This window comes from Pteropus vampyrus, unplaced genomic scaffold (assembly GCF_000151845.1).
Source record: "Pteropus vampyrus isolate Shadow unplaced genomic scaffold, Pvam_2.0 Scaffold318, whole genome shotgun sequence".
Taxonomy (NCBI): Eukaryota; Metazoa; Chordata; class Mammalia; order Chiroptera; family Pteropodidae; genus Pteropus; species Pteropus vampyrus.
In genome coordinates this window covers 1,716,718-1,734,032 of record NW_011889099.1, presented here as the reverse complement: position 1 = coordinate 1,734,032, position 17,315 = coordinate 1,716,718, and the positions used below count along the sequence as shown (strand labels likewise).

The window sequence follows — 17,315 nt, the reverse complement described above, 5'->3', positions numbered from 1 at the left end:
GGTAGTATTTCCCAGTGCAGCCTTCTTTGTCCAGACACAATATAGTCTCATGCCATTTTGCACCGACTCAAAGATATCATGCCAGTTGCTCACTGTGTAAGCACTAGCAAGCCAAACTACAAGGACAACCACTCTAGAGCCATCTACAATATTACATACTTGATGACTTCTAGGAAGTTGAGCAGAGAAAGCCCAACACTAACATTCTACTCTGCCTTATTTTATTTGATAAAGTAAGTCTATACGCTTTGTATATATTTTATGTATTTTTATATTTTAATGTAGTATAATACTTTATATATGCTATATAGACTATATTTAGATAGTCTATATACTTTGAATCATCAAAAAATGGGAATGTTTTTATAACGATTACAGATGTCAGTCACCACACAGTATTGACATTTTTCTTTTAAAATAATGTATAGTAAGTACTAAGTGTTATAAAAGAAAATGCATATGTTTCAGGCACTAATTTAAGAACAAAGCTCAGTTTAATCTCAATCTCCTGAGGCAGATTTGGCATAGAAGCCTCATGTCTCTTAATGATGGGTTGCTGCAATTAGGAATGTATCAGAAAATAAAAAACTGGAGATGGATTTTTCAATTAGTGTGGTACAGGGCTTAAAATCTATCATAGTAGAAGCTGTAGACAGTCTTCATTAAAAGAAACACATCTCCAAATCTCAGAGTCTTCTAAAGTTTTGATGACAGGCCTTCTATGCTTGCTTCCACCACAATTTTTTTTCATTAGATTTTTTACTTCCATCTTCTTTGCCTACTTCTCCATCTGATGCAGCTTCATAAAGCCCATCCAACTAGTTATTATTTCACTTATAGTGAATTATATTACTTTCAACAAAAGGTTTGATTTTTTTATATTACTATAAATTTGAAATGCATCTTGCAAATTGTTAACACTCTCATTATTGATACCTAATGTTTCATTAAAATAAGGGGAAATCATTTAAGTACAAATCCTGGAAACTCTATTCTCTGGGACAGTGCTCCATGGTCAATTTGTTCCAGAGTGGGACGGATGCTGAAAGTTGCAAGGTATCATCAAAAGTTTATTTACTATCATTGTCTGCTTATTTCCCACACAAATATATTCTGTGTTTAAAATGTATAAAGCCGAGCCAGGCCTTCTCACGCTGTTGCAGTAAAATATGGCTTACCACGTCTCTCTGATGAACCACTGACAAATAGGCTCTTGTTGTCCAACTTTCACTCTGCTGAGGGTAATGATTCAGTGGTTCAGAAGGTTAATTCCTAGAGATAGTGTTGTCTTTGGCTTGAACAGATGTTGGTAGTGCTTTAATGTGGTTATCAAACTAGGCTGCCCTTCATTCTTTGCTCTCGGGAGCCCAGGGCATTGTTCCACAAGGCATTCCAGCCCCCCTCTATGGAGATCCAGCAGAGCTGAACATACCACAGCATTACTCCTGCTAGCACAGGCTCCTCTGGGGTCACTGTGGGTATTGACAATATACAGCACAGAAACCGATAATGACAGACTTGATCTTTAAAAGACCTGTAAATATTTGTAAGTGCATAAAGATTTGGAAGGTCCGATGCTTTTGATGCTTATATTCAATAACCTGTAAAACTATTCGCTCATTAGATGTTCAAATCTCTTAGTAGCTCTGTAGACTGGCTTCTTGATGGTTTACTATATATCCTAATATCTTTGTTGCTATATCAATCTCTTAAATATCTGGAATAATTGCTTATATAATCAAGATGTTCACACTCACCAAATGGAGTCAATATTGGGCAAGAGTCCAGATACCGAACAAGTTTATATGTAGCGATAAAATCCATTGTCACCAGCTAAGTGGAAGAGAGGATCCCTTAGCCTAGGAGAGATAACTTCCACTAAAGCACAGATTCCTATTTTTCTGGCAAATTGCTGTCAATAAAATGCCATTGAAATGGTGGTATCCCAATAACACAGTGCTGTTTCAAAATCATACTGTGGTGGTTACCAACTTATTATGTGCCCTAGCACTGCACAGAAAGAAATACAAGAATGTCCTTTTCTTATGTAATTTAGTCATGTCAGAGAATACAGAGTTATATCTGTGAGACAATTAAAGAGCAATCAGTACCAGGAGGAAGATGACTAGTGCCATCATGAAAGGTATGGTTCTGAACAACAAATGCCTTGGGATGCCAGAGAGGAGAGAAAGTGGTGACAATAATGATTGAAATTGATGTGCAATACAGCTTTATTGAGGTCTTACTCTGATATGGCCCTGAGTTAGACACTGAAGTTACAAAGATAAATAAGACTGAATCCTGTCCTCAAGGAGCTCACAGTCCAGTGAAGGAAACAGACCTGTAAATAGATCATTTCAACATGATAGACAGGGTTAAATAAAGGTCTATACACAATTCTGTCTTATTTATTGTGCATATATACCATTTGGTGGTCTTGTTAAAATACAGAATCTGGTTCAGTGAACCTGAGGTTGAGGCCAAGATTCTGCATTTTGGGTGATCCTCATGATGTTGCTGACCCACACTTTGAAAAGTAAGAGGCTATCTTATTCATGCATTTATTTTCAGGGCAGTAAATAAGTCATTACAAAATAGGTGTTTTGTCAAAGGGGCATGGGATCTGATGAGGTTCAGGACCATTGCATTAGGAAGAAACTCAGAGCTCTAAAAAAAGTGAGGACATGGAGTGAGAGGTATCATTTCTTACTCCAATGGTAATAACGACCACAAATCATTATGTGTTGGCCCAGTGCAAAGTTACTTCTATGTATGTTCTCATATAATCCTCACAGCAACCCAGTGAAGATTTATTATTAATATAATAATATAACAGATTTTATTATAGGCAGCTCAGAGTGTAAGATATCAAAGTAAGAGAAAGGTAAGATGTAAAGCCTAAAGCCAAGACTTAAACTCAGTTCTGTCCAACTCTAGAGCCCTTGCTGGACCCTCAAGAGAAGCTTCTTTGTAACTTTGCAAGGATTCATGTTCCTGTGCTCTGTCCAACTGCAAAATCCCCAATACACTAAATTTCCTAAACAAGATATATTCTGTTCCATCTAGCAAGTAGGAATTCATGTATTCCCTCCTCTGCTCACCTGCTGGGCACTGGGCTGGGCTGCCCAGACTTGGAACCAGTGCAGCCATAATCTACTCCTGGGCCTGCCACCCTCTCTTTGCCATAGGTAGAGAAGGCTGCTCAATCCACCATGGTCATGAGTCTCCTTCCTTTCTCTTTGCTTCCTACCCATGATAAAGCAAAGAGTTATTTCAGAGGAGGAAACTGAGGCCTACAGAGCTTATGCCACTTGGCCAACTCAGTAGTGGCCAATCAGAGACTGAAAGCAGATCAGTCTGCCTCCAGAGAACATGCTCCCTGCTGCTACATTATACCCACCCACCCTGGAACTTAAGACACAAACAGAAACTAGGGCATTGCCTTTAAACAAAAATTCCCTTTCCAAAACCTAACTTTTTTCTCCTTTGCTGACTTTATAAAGGGGCTGGAAGAGATTTTCAATGTGTCTACTGATGTCTGACCAACGTCTTAAGGGGTTAAAAAAATACAGTTCCATGATTTGGTTTCTATAAAATGAAACACTTGTTGTAATGATTCGGGTTTTTTTTTTATTCCCATAGAATTAGCTGATGGGTGACCCATGTCTCTTGTGATTCTATGCCCAGATTCAAAATCAAAAAATATATATATAAAGGAAAAGAGATTTTGAAAAAAGTCTTTCCAAATTCAGTAAAATTAACCATCTCCCAGGTTCTGATAATGGATAGGAAACAGAGTGGTAGAGAGCCGCCCATTGCACAACTCCAGGGGGCACAAGACCCACTGTACTGTGCTCTAGGAGTGTTATTCATGTACAACACATGGAAATGGTGCCCCCTGGAGATGTATGTGACAAAAAGCCTGGTTCCTGGGCAGGAGCAGGAGCTTATCCAATTGACGGTGGCCCTCTTATAAGGGATGAAAATTTATAAATGAAAAAAATAAGGTACAGGCATGTGTTCACCAAAAGATGTACTATAACATTCGTAGTACACTATTCTTGATAGCTCAAAACTAGTATCAACCCAAATGGATAAAGTGTAGTACATTCTCAAACTGCAATACTATACAGCAATAAAAAAAAAAAAAGCTACTAATACATACAACAATAAGGATGAACCTCACAGGCGTATCTTTTGAATAAAAGAAGCCAGACATGAAAGAAGACAAGCTGTATGATTTCATTTGGAAACATGAGAAAACCAACCCTTTGCTATTAAAAACCAGGCTAGTAGTGATTATCTTTAGAGTATAGTGACTAAAAGGGATCAATTGTAGGATTTGGGGGGTGCTGGTCATTTTATGATTTTTTTATGTTTTCCAATAGTGTTTATTACTATTTAAATTCTTCTATTTACAGTAAAAATATACGTATTTTCTACTACACTATTTGATATTCCCTATATAATACCCCATATGAAAACATTTTTCTTTTATAACTCTACTGGGTTTTTTTTTAATTCTATGGCATTGATATTCTTCCTCTTTCTGATAATAATAATGATAATGATGATGATGATGATGATGTTAACAATAATATTGCTAATACTTTCTCTCCACCTTGAGAGTCAGTAAGCTCTGAGTCATATTTGAAATAGTGAAGCTACCATGTATTTAATGCCTTACATGTATTCTCCCATTTAATCTAGTTAGTTATATATGATTACTAGGTTATTGATGAGAAACTTTAGCTCAAAATGGATAAGTGACCTGTGTAAGGTCACACAACATACATGGAGAATTACTGGTATTTGACTTAGGCTCTGGCTCAATAGGTTTTTTGTTGTTGTTGTTGCTATATTTTTCCCAGCTTTATTGAAATATAATAGACAATTAGTTGCTCATTGTACAGTTCGAGGAGTTTTTTCAAGTGTAGTTGGTATACAATAATATACTAGTTTCAGTTGTACAACCTAATAATCAGAGATCCACATAACTCACATAACTCACAAAGTGGTCACCCCACTCCATCTAATACTCCTCTTCTCCTTACATATTTATTACATTATTAACCATCTTCCCCATGCTATACTCATGTCTATTCTGCAACTATCCATTTGTACCTCTTAATCCCTTTGCCTTTTATTCCCACCTCCCAACTCCCCTCCCATCTAGTAGCCCTCAAAATATTCTCTGTATCTGTGAGTATATTACTGCTTTTCTGTTTGTTGTTTATTTGTTCTTTAGATTCCACATATACGTTAAATTATGTAATATTTGTCTTTCTCTATCAGACCCATTTCATTCAGCGCAATACCCTCTAGGTCCATCAAGGCAATATCTTTCTCCATCCCCTTCCTTTTAGTCTGTGTGCGTCTTTTATTTTTATTTATTTATTTATTTATTTGGGGGCGAGCAAGGCAACCCTTGGTTGGCCTCACAGATTGCAAGGACCTTGTCATCTTACAATCCCTTATTTTTTTTTTATTTTTTACACCTATAGCACCTGGTCTTTCTAGACGGTCTCCCATCCAGGTACTAACTAGGGCCAACCCTGCTTAGCTTCCAAGATGAGATGGGATCGGGCTTGTTCAAGGTGGCATGGCCATAGACTGTGTGTGTCTTTTAATCTGAAGCGAATCTCTTGTGGGCAGCATATGTAGGGGTCTTGTTTTCTTATCCATTCAGCCGCTCTTTTGGTTGGAGGATTTAATTATTTTCCATTTGAGGTACTTATGGATAGGAATGTAATTATTACCATTTTTTATTCCTGTTTTTGATACATGTTTTTTTCTTCTTAAAGAAGTCCCTCCAATATTTCCTGTAATACTGGCTTGGTGGTGATAAATTCCTTTAGCTTATTTTTGTCTGGGAAGCTCTTTATCTGTCCTTCCACTCTGAATGATAGCTTTGCTGGATGAAGTATACTTGGTTGTAGTTCCTGGGTCTTCATCACATCAAATATTTTGTGCCAAGCCCTTCTATCCTCCATGGTTTCTTTTGAGAAATCAGCTTCCAGTCTTATGGGTGCTTCCTTGTAGGTAACTAACTGTTTTTCTCTTGCTGTTTTAAATATTCTCTCTTTGTATTTAACCTTTGGCATTTTAATTATAATGTGTCTTGATGTGGGTTCCTGGTTTTTGGGACTCTCTGAGCTTCTTGAGGTTGTGTGTCTATTTCCTTCACCAGGTGAGGGAAGTTTTCTATCATTATTTCTTCAAACAGCTCCTCAATATCTTGTTTTCCTTCAGGCACCCCTATGACACAAATATTTTTACATTTAATCGTGTTTCATAGGCTCCTTAAATTATTATTATAGCCTTGGCTTCCTTTATCTTGCCATTCCGATTGAGTGTCCTTGGCTTCCCCATCCTCTATATCGGTGGTTCGATCCTCTTCTTTATCCACTCTGTTGATTCCCCCTAATATACTCTTCACCTCAGATCATGTGTTCTTCATTTCTGACTGGTTCCCTTTTATAATTCCATTTTTTTATGTTTTTTATCTCTTTGTTAAAGTTCTCACTGAATTTATCTACACTTCCCGTAAGTTCATTGAGCAGCTTTATAACCAGTGTTTTCAATTTTGCATCTGTTAGGTTGCTTGACTGTATTATTTCTGGGTCTCTGTTCTATTCTCTCATATGGTTTCTGCTTCTTTGTCTTTCCATTTTGGCTGCCTTTCCATGTCTGTTTCTATGTACTAAGCAAAGCTCCTATGTCTCCCTGTCTTATTAGCATGGCTTCGTGTAGTAGGTGTCCAGTGGCACAGCCCTGAGAGGGGATCAGCTGCATGCCAAGTTTAGCCCCAGCTTATGCCCCTCCGAGACCACCTGTCAAGATTCAGCAAGCAATCCACAGATGCTGTGCTTATTGTTGCCTCAAGAAACCACACCAGAAATCAAGGCCAGCTGCCACTAGTGTGAGTCTTGGCATTGCTCAGCAAGGAGCACCTGACTTGCCAAGGATACACCTGGATGTGGTTTGGGTAGGGCCGAGAGTTGGGGGAGGCAGAGTTTCACGTAATGATAACAGTGGGCGGAGCGACCTCTGTTATCCAGTTTAATGACATCTCAGCTATGGCAGTGCTGCGTCCGCACACTAGACAGTGGGGAGGGCTCAATAGAGGAACAATGGATACTGCCGGCGCTTCTGTCTGAGAGAGAACCTCGCCTGCAGCCCTCGCTCTGACAACTCAGTGTCCCCCTGTAAATCCTTGGTGCCCCTGTGCAGCAGACCTGGCCCTGGTGCTCAGAGAAAGCAGGTCCATCACCACGAAAGTCCACTCTCAGATGTGGCCCTTTTTAGAGGCGTCTGCAGCTGCTGCCGCCACAGCATCTGTCCCACTCAGCAACTCGGAACCGGGCAGCCTCACATCCTTGCCCTGTCTTACCTCCTCCCGTTGCAGGGTGATTTCTTATTTCTCTCCCTAGTTATAGGGCTTGTTCATCTAGATCCCAGGTGACTTTCTTTGTTATTTGCTCCGTGATTCTGTCACGACTTTGATTTGGTTACCATAGGGATGAAGAAAGCCTCTATCACTTACACCATTTTTTTCCTCCTCTCATTTTATGATTTTTTATTTGAATGCTGATTACCCAGCTATATTAATTTGTAAAACTGCTTTCAGCTGTAATCTTATGACATGTATACTTTCCTTCAATTATTTTGATTTTTTAAAGGTAGAGGGCCTTGGAAGAAGTCTCTGTTCCAATCTATCATAGCCCTAGAACAATTAATAAGACAGGAACAGCTGTCCCCTTCAGTTTCCACCCCCTGTAGCAGTCCTAGAAACAGAGCTTCACTGGGACCACAGAGGCTGGCCTTTGGAAGAGGGTTTTGGAGAATCCAAGCTTTGTCTTTGGCTCCCTGTTACCTAAGGCTTCTAGTGGAAGCATCTCACTTAGGCCTACCCCTCCCAGAAACTTCCCTTCATTCTAAGTTTTCCGAGCCTTGTCTTCATCTCTTCTCTCACCAATTAAGTGCAATGTTTCTCTGTTCTATGGCCTGTCCTCTCAGGACGCTGCTTTCTGCTCCCAGAGATATCTGAAGACAAGGCCATAAGTAACAGATACAGCTAACAGTGGGAATTCAGAACTCTCAGCTGGCAGATAAGGGATTTTTGAGTGCAAACACCAACACCAATAACAACAACAACATAATTTTTTTAAAAATATTTTTGATCTGCAGTTGGTTGAATACGTGATGCGGAAGCCACGTTTATAGAGGGCCAACTATATATGTATTAAGATATATAACTATGTTTATATGTGCTTGTGTGATTATTTTCTTGCTTGGTGTTCTGTCCACACAGATCTGTAGCACATGTCTGAGTGTATATATCTATGCAGATATCTGTACATTTGTGTGTATAAAACTATATAGATTTTTATATATGTCCGTATATACATATAAAAACACCCAGCTGCATAAAAATCTCCAGCTTGGAATCCCACTTCATCAGCTCATACTGCTACAAATCACACCCACTCATTTCTTGAAGATTTTTCACTCCTGGCACACTACCACTCCCTCCAACACTACTCCCACCCTAATTCCTGGAAATTTCAAAATACACACAGATGATCCTCCCAACACTCTGGTCTCTCAGTTCCTTGAACTTCACCCCTCCAACATTTGCAACCTTGACCCCACCCTCAGCCATTCACTCCCACAGCCCAATTTTTATGTGTTATCCGTTGCTGCACAACAAACCACTCTAAAACTTAGTGGCTTAAAACAAATATGATTTATTATTTTTCACAATTCTGTAGATTGGCTGGGTGGTTCTTCTGCTAGTCTCACCTGGGTTCACTCATGCTCCCGATGGTGGGTTGGCTGGGCCTGTCTCTCCACGTGATCGTCCATCCTCAAAGAGTTAAAAAAAAAAAGTGATGGTAGCATACCAAAAAGGCAAAATAGAAGCTGCTAGGCCTCTTGAGTCTGAGGCTCAGAGATCATACGACATCACTTCTTCTTCATTCTTAAGGTCAAAACAAGTTACAGAGTCAGCCCAGGTTTAAGGGATGGGAAAATATGTGTATACTTTGTTTTGGGGGGGGGTTGTTTGTTTGTTTGTTTGTTTGTTTTACACCTACAGCACCTGGTCTCCCATCCAAGTACTAACCAGGTCCAACCCTGCTTAGCTTCCGAGATCAGATGGGGTCGGGCTTGTTCAGGGTGGCATGGCCGTAGACGGGACAGGAAAATAGACTCCACTTTGCCAGGAGGAGCTGCAAAGAATTTGTAGCCATTTTTAATCAATTACATCTAGGCCTTGCTATGACCAATCTCAATTTCATAATCACCCTCTCTGATCACCACCTCCTATCTTTTCAGCTCAATCTTTCTTCTACTGTAAATCCAGGAATCCTTCAACCCTGCTGAGACCTCCATTTCATTGATCCTACCACCTTTTCACTGTCTACCTACCTGATATCTTCTCTTCTCTCTTTACCCAGCTTAAATTATTTTAGTCACACAGAATCTTTTGTGGCACTTATGTAAGCAACAATCCTGGCTAAATCCAACTCTCCACCTCCTCTGTGCCTGCACCTGTACACCTGAATGGAGCTGGGAAAAAACACAATGATTCTGCTGGTTTCATTTTAAATTCATAACTACTAACCTCAGATGAGAAGTTAAACTTGTCCCAGAACCGTATTATAGTCTTTGAGTTCATTTCTTCTGACACTTTCCTTGAAAAACATTTTGGTATTTTCTCTTCCTTCAAACCTTTAACAGCCACCCCTATGCTTAGCTGATGGTTTTGCTTCCTGCTTCTCTAAGGACATCGCAGCTATACATGTTATTTTCTCACCTGTTTCTAGGGAAGAACAGTCTAGGCTCCTAGCTGAGATCAGTCTCTCCACCTGTGCATGCAGCCCCATTCTTTCCATCTACATTAGTCCTGCCTACATTCTAAGACCCACAGTGGATGCCTGAAACCATGGATAGTATCAAACCCTAATCACCTTCTTCTACACTGACATAAATGTGGCAGCAGTTTTTTCATCAGCAGATGCAGCCTCTCCACTGACTTCCATATTTTTCAGTCCAAACGTATTCCTGCATCTGTATAACCATTCCTTGCTTGCAGTAAATGGTTTGGTTTCACTCATTTCAGGGGATTCCCTTGCTGAAGTCTTCGTGTAGGCTCATGCTTTCTAGTGCATCACATTGCCACCAATCAAAACACATTTTCTGTTCATGTCTTACACCCCAAAATTGAATGCCTTTTCCATCTTAACTAAGCACTTACCATGCACCGTGGCCATAACTTCTGCAATTTGAGGTGCGACAGCAAAATTAGCACAAATTTCTTTTTCCTTCTTTACAATTTCACAGATAGAAGATTCTTTCTTAACATAGTTTTTAGAAATCTCAGAATGCAATTTTTTTCTTTGCTTATTAATTTGAGAACTTTCACCTTTTCACTTAAAGGAAGCACTTTATGGCTTTTCTTTGAAATATCTGAATTGCTAACATCACAATTCTTGCATTTTGGGGCCATCATTAAGTTAGATAAGGGCTACTTAAACACAATGCTGTGATACCACAACAGTCGATCCGATAACCTAGACAGCTACTAATTGACTAAGTGGTGGGGAGCAGATACAGAATACACTATACAGTAGACAAAGGGATGAGTCACATCTAGAGCGTGATGGAGTGGGACTGCACAAGATTTCATCACACTACTCAGAGTAGTGAACAAATGAAAACCTATAAATTGTTTATTTCTGGAATTTTCCGTTTAATATTTTCAGACCATGGTTGACACGGGAAAAATCATGGTTAAGGGAGGACTACTGTACTCAAGGACATGCTTTTAGTAACTCTTCTTTCTCTCTTCTCCATCATTGATCTTACCCTCTCTACTGGATCCAGCAATTCTAGTTCCGTCCAATCATCATACACACATGCCAGGATTTCTCTCAATTAAAAAAAAAAAATCTCTCTTGACCTCACTTCCTCTCCAGCTCTGTTCCATTCCTTTGCTCCTTTAATACTCGGGAGTTATCTATATTCACTGTTTTCAATTTCCTCCATTTCTTCTTGAACCCATTCCAATCAGTCTTTCTGTCCCACCGCTCTACTCTAAACTGGTTTTCTCAAGTTCACCTGTGACCTCCACATTTTCAAATATAATAGTCAATTATCTTGCCTCATGTTATTCGACTCATCGGCAACATTGGTTTCAGTAGATCAGTCCTGGAAACCCTTTCTTTATTTGGCTTCCAGAACACCACACTCCACTCTCTCTCTTTTCTTATTTTATTGACCATCCTTTCTCAACTCCTTTGCTGGCTCCTTCTTCTGACTTCTTAACTTTGTAGCACTCCTGGGCTCGATGTTTGATTCTTTCTTTATTTATACTCACCCCCTTAATGATTGTACCGAGTTTGGTGCCTTTAAATACCATTTATTCTCCAACAGTTTACAAAAATGTTTATCCCCAGGTCAAACTTCTTTCCTGAACTACAGATTTGCACAGTCAAAAACATATGTGTATCTCCATTTGGATGTCTGATTGGCATCTCAAACTTAACGTGTTAAAACCCAATTCCCCATCTTCCAGCACAAATCAGCTCCTACTATGGTATTTGCCATCTTTTAATGGCAATGCCACACCTATAGTTGCTCAGACAAAATGTCCTAGAGTCATCTTGACTCCTCTCTTTCTCTCACAACCTTGATCCAATCCACCAGCAGATTCTGTTGGCTCTATTTTCAGAATATATCTGGAATCCTATCACCTCTCACCATCTCCCTTCCTATCAGGGCCCAACCCACCATCATGTTTTGCCTGGACCACCACAGTAGTCTCCTAATTAGTTTATGAGATTTATCCTTGATCTGCTCTTCAGATTATGGATAATCTGAAGTTGCAGCCAAAGTGATCCTGTTAAAACATAAATTAAATCATATCACTCCTCTGCACAAAATCCTGCCACAGTTCTCCATCTTAGAGTAAAATCCAAAGTCCTTATACTATTTACAAAGACCTACACAATCTAGTCCATCACCATTCATCTACTACTCTCCCTTTCGTTCAGCCCACTCCAGACATACTGGCCTCCTCACTAATGCTTGAACGTGCCAGGTACTCTCACACCCTAGGGCACTTGACCTTGCTGTTTCCTCACCCTTGGAAGCCATTATGCCATCAGCTGCATGGCCTACTCTCTCCTTAAGATCTTTACTCAAAGTATCTATTTAGTTGCACCTTCCCTGGCCACCTTATCTAAAATGTTAACTCCCGAGCCAGCATTTTATATCTCTCTTCCATACATATATGTTCTCTTAAATACTTATCACTATCTAACCAACTGTATATAGTTTTATTTAAATCTTGTTTGTCATTCCCACCCACTAGAATGTCAAATCCATAAGGCCAAGAATTATTTGTCTATTTTGTTCAATGTTTCATCTACAGTATCTAAAAGGCTCCAGTCACCACGTAATGTAATATGTGCTCAATAAATTTTATTGAATACACTGAATGAATTAATAGATCTGTGTGTATCTATCTATACATCTGTTTCTGCTCCCATTCATGTATATGTCAGTGTACGCCCAGTTAGTAAGTGTGACAAGGTCAAATTTGAATAATAGATGGTATTTATTGAGTGTTTATGATGTGCCTGTGTGTATCTATCTATACATCTGTTTCTGCTCCCATTCATGTATATGTCAGTGTACGCCCAGTTAGTAAGTGTGACAAGGTCAAATTTGAATAATAGATGGTATTTATTGAGTGTTTATGATGTACTACGCCAAGCACTTTGCATGCAACATCTCATTTAATCCTACTTATTAGGCAGATGTAGTTTACTGTTTAATTTGTGGAATCAGGCTGCCTGCATGAGTTCCAGCTCTTCCACTTACTAGCTGTGTGACTCTGAATAAGTCACTTACCCTCTCAGAGACTCATTTTTCTCATCTGTAAAGTGAGGGTGACAATAGTACCTACTTCATGAGGTTGTTGTGAGGATTAGATAAGAAAATACATAGAAAGCATTTAGAACAGTGCCTGGCACATAGTAAACATTTGCTAATATTCTCAATTTAAAGATTGATCTTAATAACAACAATAGAAGCATAATAACTTCTTTTTACCAAGTGTTTACTATGTGTTAAGTAAGCCTTTTCATACATTATGATATCGATATACATATACATATAAAATATATACACATATACATATGTATGTATATACATGACTTTTAAATTAACAAAATAAAGAGGTTAAGAAACTTGGAAAAAATGGCAATAATTTGAGGGGATAGATATGTTAAATAGCTTAATTATAGTGAATATTTCACAATATAAATGTATATCAAGTTGTACACCTTAAATATATACAACTTTAAATTATCAACTATACTTCAGTAAATCTGGTTGGAAAAAAATAAAGAAAACTGTCCAAGGTTACAAAGCTCTAAATAGGAGGTGCAGGCCTGAATGTGAGGCCTGGGCTGGTACCCTCAACAACCTTGCACTAATGTGGATGTGTGTTATGTCAGTACATTTTTGTGCATGTCTTTGTGTGTGATATGTGAGTGCATGTAGATATGTGAGTGACATGTGAGTGCATGTAGCTCTCTGTGTCTGTAATTTTGTGTCTGTATATCCCTATGAAAGTATCTGTTTTTATAGATCATTCTCATTTCCTCACTTGCTCTTCTCCAGTACAGCCAGCAGAGGGGGCTCAGGAATTTCTTTTTTCTTCTTGAAGAAGACAAGAGTATATATTAAAAATATAGCTTCCTTTGAAAAATGCCAGTTTTTGACAGGGATAGCTATAGTCTATGACTGGATTTTAATACTTGAAAGACAAAAATCAGGCAGCCACCTAGACCTCGAATCTTTCCACTCACAAAGATATTTCTGTATGAGAGCAGGTATCCAGCTCCCAAAGAATGCTAAACCACTGTTTTCCAGCATCACTTCATCTATCCTGTTACACTATGCATGGCCCACTCCCTGCCTTCTGGCTATCCAAAGCCCCCCTCCACAGCTCCTTTGCAACCAACCAAGTAACCTGATTCCCTTTCCTTCTTCCCCACTCTCCTGCCTTCTTTTGGGTGGCTGTTCAGATGTAATTAAACTGACACTGACAATACCCATAAGGCCAGGTTTTGTCTCATTTAAATCTCTTAACAAGCCTAGGAGGCAAACATTATTATCTTACCCTCCTCATTTAGCAAAAGAGAAATCAAAGCTCAGAGAGGAGGGTACTTTGCCTAAGGTTGTACTGTTAATAAAGGGCAGAGACAGAAATCAAACCCAGATTCCTCTGAATCCAGAGCCTACTCTCCCTTCCATTATGCCATGGACTATGGCAATTGATGGGGCTACAATTGGAACCAGTGGTGATAGACTCCTTATCATGACTAACCCCTACACCCTAAATTCTCAAACCTGAATGTGTATCAAAATCACCTTAAGGTATTATTTAAGAAAAAAACACACACACACACAAAATTCACAGGGAGTCTGAGTCTACAGTTAGGTTCAGGATTTGCCTTTGTAATAAAGACCTCATGTGACTTCTGATGCAGGTAGTCCCTGGCCACACTGGGAGAAAATCAGGCTTCTTAAAGGCCCACTCAGCCTCCCCTTAAGCACCACAAGTTCTTGATCAGACAGCTTCAGAACAGTTCCAAATAATCATGGTGACCATTGATGGAGCAACTGCCACATTTCAGGCACATTACATTTAGGTCTATGATCTATTTTGAGTTCATTTTTTTGTGAGATATAAAGTCTGTGTTTTGGTTTCTTTTTTTTAATTTATTTTTTTCAAAGTTTATTGGGGTAACATTGGTTAATACAATTATATAATTTTCAGGTGTACATTATAATTTGACGTCTATATATTCTATAGTGTGATTACCACCCAGAGTCCAGTTTCCTTCAGCTACCATGTATTTGATCCCCTTTACCCACTTCACACTCCCTCAACCTCCCTATATTTGACCCCTTTTACCCTGTCTACCTCTTCCCTCCTCTCCCACTCCCTACTCTCTAATAACCACTAGTCCATTATCCATGTCTATGAGTTTCTGTTTGTCCAGTTCATTTGTTGCTTTTAGGTTTATATCCCACATATAAGTGATATCATGTGATTTTCAACTTTTTCAGTCCGGCTTATTTCACTTAGCATGATCATCTTAAGGTCCATCCATGTTGTCGCAAATGGGAGTATTTCATCTCTTCTTATTGCTGAATAATATTCCATTGTATATACATACCACAGCTTCTTTAGCCAATCAACTATCATAGGATACTTCGGTTGCTTCCATGTCCTGGCCATTGTGAATAGTGCTGCTATGAACATCGGTGTGCTAATATCTTTTCGGATATGGGTTTTCAAGTCTTTGGGGTACCCAGCAGAGGGATTGCTGGATCAATTCTTAGTTTTTTGAAGACCTTCCATACTGCTTTCCTTCGTGGCTGTTGGTTTCTTTTAATGGATGTCGTTCCAGCATCATTTGTTGAAAAACACTCCTCTCTCCATTGAATTGCCTTTTCTCCTTGGTCAAAGAATAGCTGATTATATTTGTTTGGGTCTATTTCTGATTTCTTTAGTCTGTTCCGCTGATCTATTTGTCTGTTCTTTCATCAATGCTACATTGGCTTGATAACTGTAGCTTTATAGTAAGTCTTCAAGTTGTAGTAAATGCCCGAGTCCTCCAACTTAGTTATTCTTCAGTATTTTGTTGGCTATTTTAGGCCTTTTGCCTTTTCATACAAACTTTAGAATTGGTTTGTCAGTATCTACAAATAATTTGCTGGGATTTTGATAGGGATTGCATTCAATCTACAGGTCAAGTTGAGAAGAACTGACATCTTAACAATGAGTTTTTCAACCCATGAACACAAAATAGCCCTCTACTTATTTAGATCATATTTTATTTCTTTCATCAGAGTTTAGCAATTTTCTGCATATAGATCCTGCAAGTATTTTGTTAGATTTATATATATAAGTATTTGAATTTTGGTGATGTTGTAAATGGTATTGATTTTTAATTTTGAATTCCAATTGTTCACTGCTGGTATATATGAAAGCAGTGACTTTTGTATATTAATCTTGCATCCTGTGACTAATCACTCATTAGTTCCAAGAGTCGTTGTTGTTTTTGTCAATCCTTTGGAATATTATATATGGATGATCATCTCATCAGTAAATGAGACCCAGGAACTTTATATACATTTTACCATTTAATCCCCAGGACAACTCTGTAAGTCAGGTTTTATTAGCATCCCCATTTTACAGAGAATAAAACTGAGGCTTAGTTACATTAATTTAATTTTCTAAGGTCACAAAGCTTGGAAGTGGAATAATTGAGAAGTAACCCAGGTCTGCCTATGTCCACAACCTGCGATACCTGCACTCCACCAGTGAGGTGAGCTGCATTAAGTAATTTGCTGGAGCAAAAGGTAGCAGAAAGCCTCATGTGGGTAGAGGAGTCAATCTCTGCCCCTGATCGACTGTGTGTAATTGGTCAATTCACCAAATCCCAAAGAGCTAAGTTATTCGCATCACAGATTTGTGGAACATTGATCTAGGCTTTTTAAAATTTAAACATTTTGTTTTATAACAAGATCTGAATAGACACATCTCCAATGAATGTATAGAAGTGGATAATAAGCACTTGAATAGATGCTTAACATAATTAGCCATTAGAAAAATAGAAATAAAAATCACAAAGAGATGTCACTTCACATACACTAGGATGGCTATAATAAATAGGTGGACAACACAAACTTTGATTAAAAAATGGAGAGAGAAATTGGAATCTTCATACATTACTGGTGAAACTGCTAATGATGCCACCACTTTGGAAAACACTGGCAGTTCCTTGAAAATTTCAGCATAGAGTTATCATGTAACCTAACAATTTCACTGCTAAGAATATACTCAAGAAAATTAAAAACATGTTCACAAAAAGCTTGTACAAAAATGTTCATATCAGTATTATTTATAATAGCCCCAAACTTGAAACAATCCAAATGTCTATCAAATGATAAATGAATTTTAAAAATGTGGTCTATATATACAATAGAATATTACTTTGCAATAAAAAGAATGAAGTACTCATACATGCCTCAACATGCATCAACCTTGGAAACATGTTACGTGAAAGAAGTCATTCACATAATACCATATACTGTATGATTCCATTGATATGAAATAACCTAAATTAAAAAATCCATAAAGACAGAAAGTAGATTGGTGGTTGCTTCATGCTTGGGAGGGTGAGAGAAGTAAGGAATGATTGCTAACAGGTAGAAATTTCCTTTTT

The 17,315-nt window shown here is 38.5% G+C and overlaps 2 pseudogenes; both read right to left on the bottom strand.

Moving 5' to 3' along the window:
• Positions 1–5,495: 5,495 nt before the first annotated feature.
• Positions 5,496–5,614, bottom strand: LOC111730523 (annotated as a pseudogene).
• A 3,477-nt stretch (positions 5,615–9,091) lies between these two features.
• On the bottom strand, positions 9,092–9,197 carry LOC111730520 (annotated as a pseudogene).
• Between the last annotated feature and the right edge of the window lie 8,118 nt (positions 9,198–17,315).